Source organism: Lichenostomus cassidix, chromosome 5, assembly GCF_008360975.1.
Source record: "Lichenostomus cassidix isolate B80296 chromosome 5, HeHo_3.0, whole genome shotgun sequence".
NCBI classification, from domain to species: domain Eukaryota; kingdom Metazoa; phylum Chordata; class Aves; order Passeriformes; family Meliphagidae; genus Lichenostomus; species Lichenostomus cassidix.
The window spans coordinates 17,591,739-17,597,902 of record NC_139486.1 but is presented as its reverse complement, the minus strand read 5'-3'; positions in this window follow the sequence as shown (position 1 = coordinate 17,597,902).

Here is a 6,164-nt window from a genome sequence, read left to right as displayed (position 1 = left end):
TTTCTGTCAGAGGAAACAAGGAAAAAAGCCATTACCCAGAAGCACAGAGCACCAAAATGCCTGTAAAAATAACCAGCACTCAGAGGAATTTCATAAAGAAAACAGACCAAAAAATACAGAGACAGTATTAAGGTTATAAACCAATAAGGAAAATTTCTGTAGTTTTTCAAAAAAGACATTACCTCTCATTAGACAGAGGGGCATGACACTCCCACAGAAAACATTATCTTCTTCTCCCACAGGAACTCACATGAAATACTGATCTTAAGAACCACATAAGACAAATAAGCACCAAGTTCCTTGCTTTGTGCATTCTCCCCACTAGACAAATGATATATCCACCCTTTAAAGAAGCAAACCTCAAGGATGCCTTACATAAAAGCAGGACTAAAAAACAGCCCCTACTTCAGTTTCACACATCCTCTAGGTATTGCAATAACCTCTGTCAAAATCAGAAACATTTCTCACTTTGCTTTCCAGAAGACAAGGCATAGTGATACGTTTCATGTCAGGATCTTGTATCTTGGTTTTAATTTAAGCAAAGCCCTTCTGCTTCCCAGTCCCTACATACATATATCCAGGTAGGCCCTTTCTGGGACAATGCAAAGGGTACAGAAACAAAACAAGGGAACCCATTACTAAGGGTTTCCTTGAATAAGGTGTTACCAGAGAGGCTGAGCTGAGATAGCCCATACTGATGTGCAGAGTTGAGCTGCCTGACCATGGCAGTCTGTGAGGGACAGGGAAGGACATCACCTCAGGAAGCCTGGGGCTTAATCCAGAGTGGAAGCAAATAGCTGGCTATTAACCTACAGCACAAAAAGCTTTTGAAAACCTGGCACAAGGGAGTGAATTGCTTTCCCGGTAATCACTGCTCATTTACCTCTCCCATATTTCTGATTATGCTGTTCTGAGACAGTTGATAATAGCCAAACCCATCCTCCCTTTCTGCTTTCACATTGTTGACCTCTTTCTTTTCATAAGTTTCTTGATAACCCCAAAGTCAGCCAGTTCCTGACATGCTCTTTTTGTCTCCCCTTCACATGTTTACAAGGCTGCTGCTTTTCCTTGTCTCCAGACCCCTCTGAGCAAAGAACTGCCTTGCTCAAATGTAAACTGGATGACAATTCCTCTGTCAGTGCAAATATGCTGCTTCTTTATCTCAGTATCTCCATCCCTTGCAGCTGCCCAAGCAATCAATTTCATATTTTAAAACTGAAGCAGAAAACACAATCCCCACACCTCAGAAAACCTCAAAGGGCTGGGAAATAACCCTCTTGCAGCTGTACACTGTAAAAAGCTCCTGCCCAGCATTCTCATTCACTGGAGTGTGGGGTTTCAGCCTGTGATCCCACCTGTGCAAAGCTCTCCCAGACAGTCTCAGGGCACACAGCTGCACAGGGAGACCTCATAGTGGGGCTGTGGCATGTCAAAAGCATTTAGGATATGGGCTGCAGCAGTGAAGAGCAAACTCACTGTACTCTAAAAATAATCACTGCAGATCCTTTCTTAGCTCAAACACATGAGTTAAAAATTACCAAGACTCACACAAAAGCTGTGCCACTGGCAGCAATTGGAAATTGGCTTTTTCTTCATTTAATGGCTTTGATCAAGACAAACCACTGTAGGTAACAAGTGCTTTATAAAGCATTTGGGGTTTTATAGGTTAATCTGCTTTAAGGAGATGCAAAATTATTAAAGGAGGAATTAATATTTCTTGTAAGGGAAGCCTTGAGTTTTGTGCACAGAAGGCCGCCCATAGTCTCAACCTTATCTTTCTTCTCAAGTAAAGCTGCCTTCATTCCTTGTTTTTCGTGGCTCAGAGAAGCTGGTCCCAACGCCAGCAGGACAGCTCTTTTCTTAGCCGTGCTTCCACTGCCATCTAGTGCCCCCAGCACAGACAGCAAGGGCCTCTCTTGCTTTACGAACTTGTCACAAAAGATAAAAAGTCCTAAGGTTCATGTCAAACCTCAATTTTTCATTCGGAAACCAATCTTTGTGATACCACTATAGATTTTTATTTTTTTTCTGAGAACAGATCAGACTTGCTGTAATGAGGTGGGGTTGTTTTGCAGCCTGAAGTATGAGCTACCCCTCCTGACTGTCTGGGCTGAGTGGTGATTTCAAATACCGTGTCAGTCACACTCAGTGAACTGGAATAGCATTGCTGTTTATCTGGTTTCGGTCAGGACTGAGAGACTTTTCACAGGGAATTAGGTCTCCAGAGGAAAAGAAGTAGCTATAGTCACGCAATAACGTGAGCAGTATTCATTAGCTTCAGGAAAACAACACTGAGGAAAGGTGACTGCAGATAGAAAAGTGGACTTGGCCTTGTTTTGCTCTTGTACCATTCTGCTCTTTTGCTAGGTACGAATTACATAATTTTTTTTCAGTGAAAAAAATGAGAGAGCCTGGAGATGAGCACTTCTGAGAGCATATTATGGACTCAGACTTTTACAGATGCATTAACACTCCTCCTACCTTGTTAAGTCATGCTAAATACACAGGGACTAATCCAACTCTAAGAAAACACTATGTAAGCTTTACATTATTCCACTGTGTAAGCTTTACAACATTCCACTATGTGTTTCTATACCAAACAAAGCCATTTCCAACCTATCCTACTTATCTCCATTTTACTGGTTCTACTAGAAAGGCAACTCTATGAAGTACAGCATGTTGCTTTACCTTTTCCAGATTTCCTTGCAGGTAGTGGGCAGCTGTTGATGATGGGCTTATGTTTCAGCTCACTGACTCCACCACTTTTGCATGTTTTTTCTCAGCTGTAATACTGTTGGACTGGGAAGCCACCGGATTCCAATGTACACAGAATCAATGGAGTCTTTTCCAAAACTTTGTGAAGAGACCCCCATTCATAGTGTGACTATCATTGGAGGTAGAGCATTATCACTGTTCTATGCAGACACGAATAAAAAAAGGTGACAGATGTCTCTAAGTATTCACCATTTCACAAGTGCAAACAGGAAAGGAGAATGAAATCAAGGTATGTACAGAATGTATTTCCATAAGAGGAGGTGTCGCTGTTGAGCTGCTAGCAGAGAGAAGAATCCAGTTCTCAGTGGCAAGAAGGAAAGACCTTTATTGTTTTGATTTCATCATATATATAGAGTTTTCAAAGGTCACCCAGACTGGTCAGTCAGAAGCCTCCCCCTAGGCCTGATTGGCCAGGCCTGCACCGTCCAAGTCTTGGGACACTGTTTTTAATAACATCCAAACTTTATCTTTATTTATAAAACACAAAAGGAATTCTCATGTGAAAGACCTGTGCTAGCCACAAGGAGGCTGCAATTTTTGTTGTGAAGATCTACTAGAACCAATATTTAGAAAAAAAAATTGTATCTTCCTCATTTTGGTATTTGAAATTATTCTTCTACATGGCGTAACAGCATAAGAGAAACTCCCATTGGCTTGGGAGGTGGGTGTTACCAGTTGATATATCTGTATGATATATTCATCTATATATTCATCTAATCAAAGTATTTTGTCTCTCAAGGTAGAATCACAGGTGTTTCATGAAGGACTCAATCCATCCCACAAGTAAATACTAGAGCTCAATAAATACAAGATACATTCTGAAGTATCAATCTTGCTTTTATCATGAATTGGGAAGAGAAGTTGAATCATCTTCCTGCACCCTTTACACAGATCATAAACAAAAACAATGATGCTGTTTGTTTCAAAATCCATAGCAGAATAGCCACCTACAAAAAAGAAGAGGAAGGTCTCCACTCTTTTGTCTCAGCACTAAACCAAAGCAGGCACTAAAAATGTTCAATCTATCTAGTGAGGAGGTGGGCTGAATGATCAACAGGGTATTCTCAGCCTCCTCCTCCTGGTACAGGCATGCTCTGCTGCACTGAGCATATTTCCTATAATGCTGGCACAACAATTTATTTAGGATAAAGTGTCAGCTAAGCAGCAAGAAGAAAAGTGGAGTTGAACCATTAAACAGGAATCTTAGACTGAACAGGAAATAGGCAGCTTATGCCAGAGACATTGTGCATCCCAGTGAAGCTTTATAGATCTCTGCACCATTTCTGTGCACCTCTGTTCAGCACAAAACCTGCCTGAACTCTTGCCAGTGAACTCTACCATTTATTGCTCTCACTACAAGAGCAATCACATCAGAAGGGAATATGGACATCCTTAACAGGATTTGCTGTTAGCCATTGCCAGCTGCTCTTTCAAATGACTCTGTTAACACTATGTAATCAAGTTAAGAGGCTACAGAGTCACTCCTGCATGACCTCAGATTGGCCAATGGACATGAAGCTTCCCAAAACCTTGAAAATGGGGTGGCAGTAACAGAGAAATACTTGGGTTTTTTATACAGCTCTGCTGCTATGCTGGCAGGAAAGGAATCTTCTGCAACTGGCAGCAGGACTGATTCACACAGCACAGAAATGCCTTTCAGCTGCATAACCTGTTCGCATGTTTTCTAACCTTTTCTGATTCCAGTGTTCTTGGGAAATAGTATTGTCTATCATTAGCTAAACAATATTCACTTTTTAGCAACAATGAAGCCTGCACTCTCTATAGGCATTTTAACTAAATCATTGCTCATAGAAAGCAGTAAGAAAGATGTATTTTTCAGCAGAAACTGAACAAAGGAAGCCAAGCTAAACCCAGACTTTTCTTTGCATTTTCCTGTACTATCTGGGAACATGCATGCAGTTTTGGGGGTTTTTGTTTGTGATGATGTTCTGGTTTTTTTAACAGTCATTTTGGTGTTACCTCCTCTGTCTTAGACCATGAAGAATCCAGACCATAGCTGCAAAACATTAGACTAACAATACGCAGTTTCCTCTTACATACCCTCAAGTTAATTCTGTATTGAGCTACCCTCTACTACAGTACTGCATTTGAAATGCATCTGTGAGCACAGTAAAACCCAAAATTACTGTTTTCCTGCCCTAAGTGAAGTTTAAACTCAGGTACACTTGATACCAACAAAAAAGGCATTTAAAAAAAATTAAAGTCAACACTCCAACAAATACTTTTAGCATACCTTCATTTCTGCTTTCCAGAGATATGTCTAGGTTTAGCCTAGAGTATACAAAAGTAAGATTCAGATTTAATGCACTTATTGCAAAGTTACTGGGAGCCCCTGACAAAACTGGTGTTGGGTTCTGTGTCTGTTTCTAACCTTATCCAAACATAATTCCTTGAGGGGAAAAACAGAGTTTCACAGTTGTTTGTCTTAGCCACTATGAAAACCGCAGAGAAGTATCTTGGCACACAGCAAAAGCTTGGCAACACTGCCGCAGCACACATTTTCCTCTGCTCAATTACTAGTGGGTATTTTGGGCTTTTTTTAGATTGCAAGTTCTAGAAACACAACCCTTACTGTTACAGTGACACTTGAGGATAAATGGACGGAGCACAGCAAGAGGAACTTGCCCATGCTGACTTTCCCATGCACACTCCTCTCAGAATTCTAAAAAAGCCACCTGATGATCCCACTACCAGCCTAGGACATCTTCAAAATAATATTTTTTTTTTACAACCTGCCTGTCTGCCACTCTCAGCATGTGCTAGACTTGTACAGATGTAGCATTTTAAAGGATTTAAAAACAAACAAAATCAAACAAACAAAACCCCCAAAACACAAACAAAAAAATCCCACACAAAACAAACAAAAAAAACCTCCAAAAGAAACAAACAAATAAAAACCCAACCCAAAAAAGAAACCAAAACATCAAAGTGAGGATAATAAAGTCTCCAAAAAGTTTCCCTCTTTGGCTATACTGCTGAAATCATCAAAGACAGCTATAATTATCATGGTTAATCCCATAATACCCATACCTCTCCAGAAAATGGACTCTGGACAGAAACTTCAGGCAAACCAATGAAAATTTATTGAATGAAAACAATCTGCTGCTACAATGCAACATCACTGATTCTGTAAGGCAAAACCAAATCACTCCCACTCCAAATCAAATCTTAAAGTAGAAATTTATTTTTGCTACAGTGATACAAGGAGGCAGCTGCAAAAGAAACCATCATCAATAGCCTAAATTAAGGGTCTCCTCTACTTTTAAAACAAAGGAGTCCTGGTGTTTTGCAGGCATTTGAAAATCCCAAGAAATGCTTGTGTCTAACCTCAAAGGTGGGGTGGCAGAGAAGGGACAGGATTGATTTTG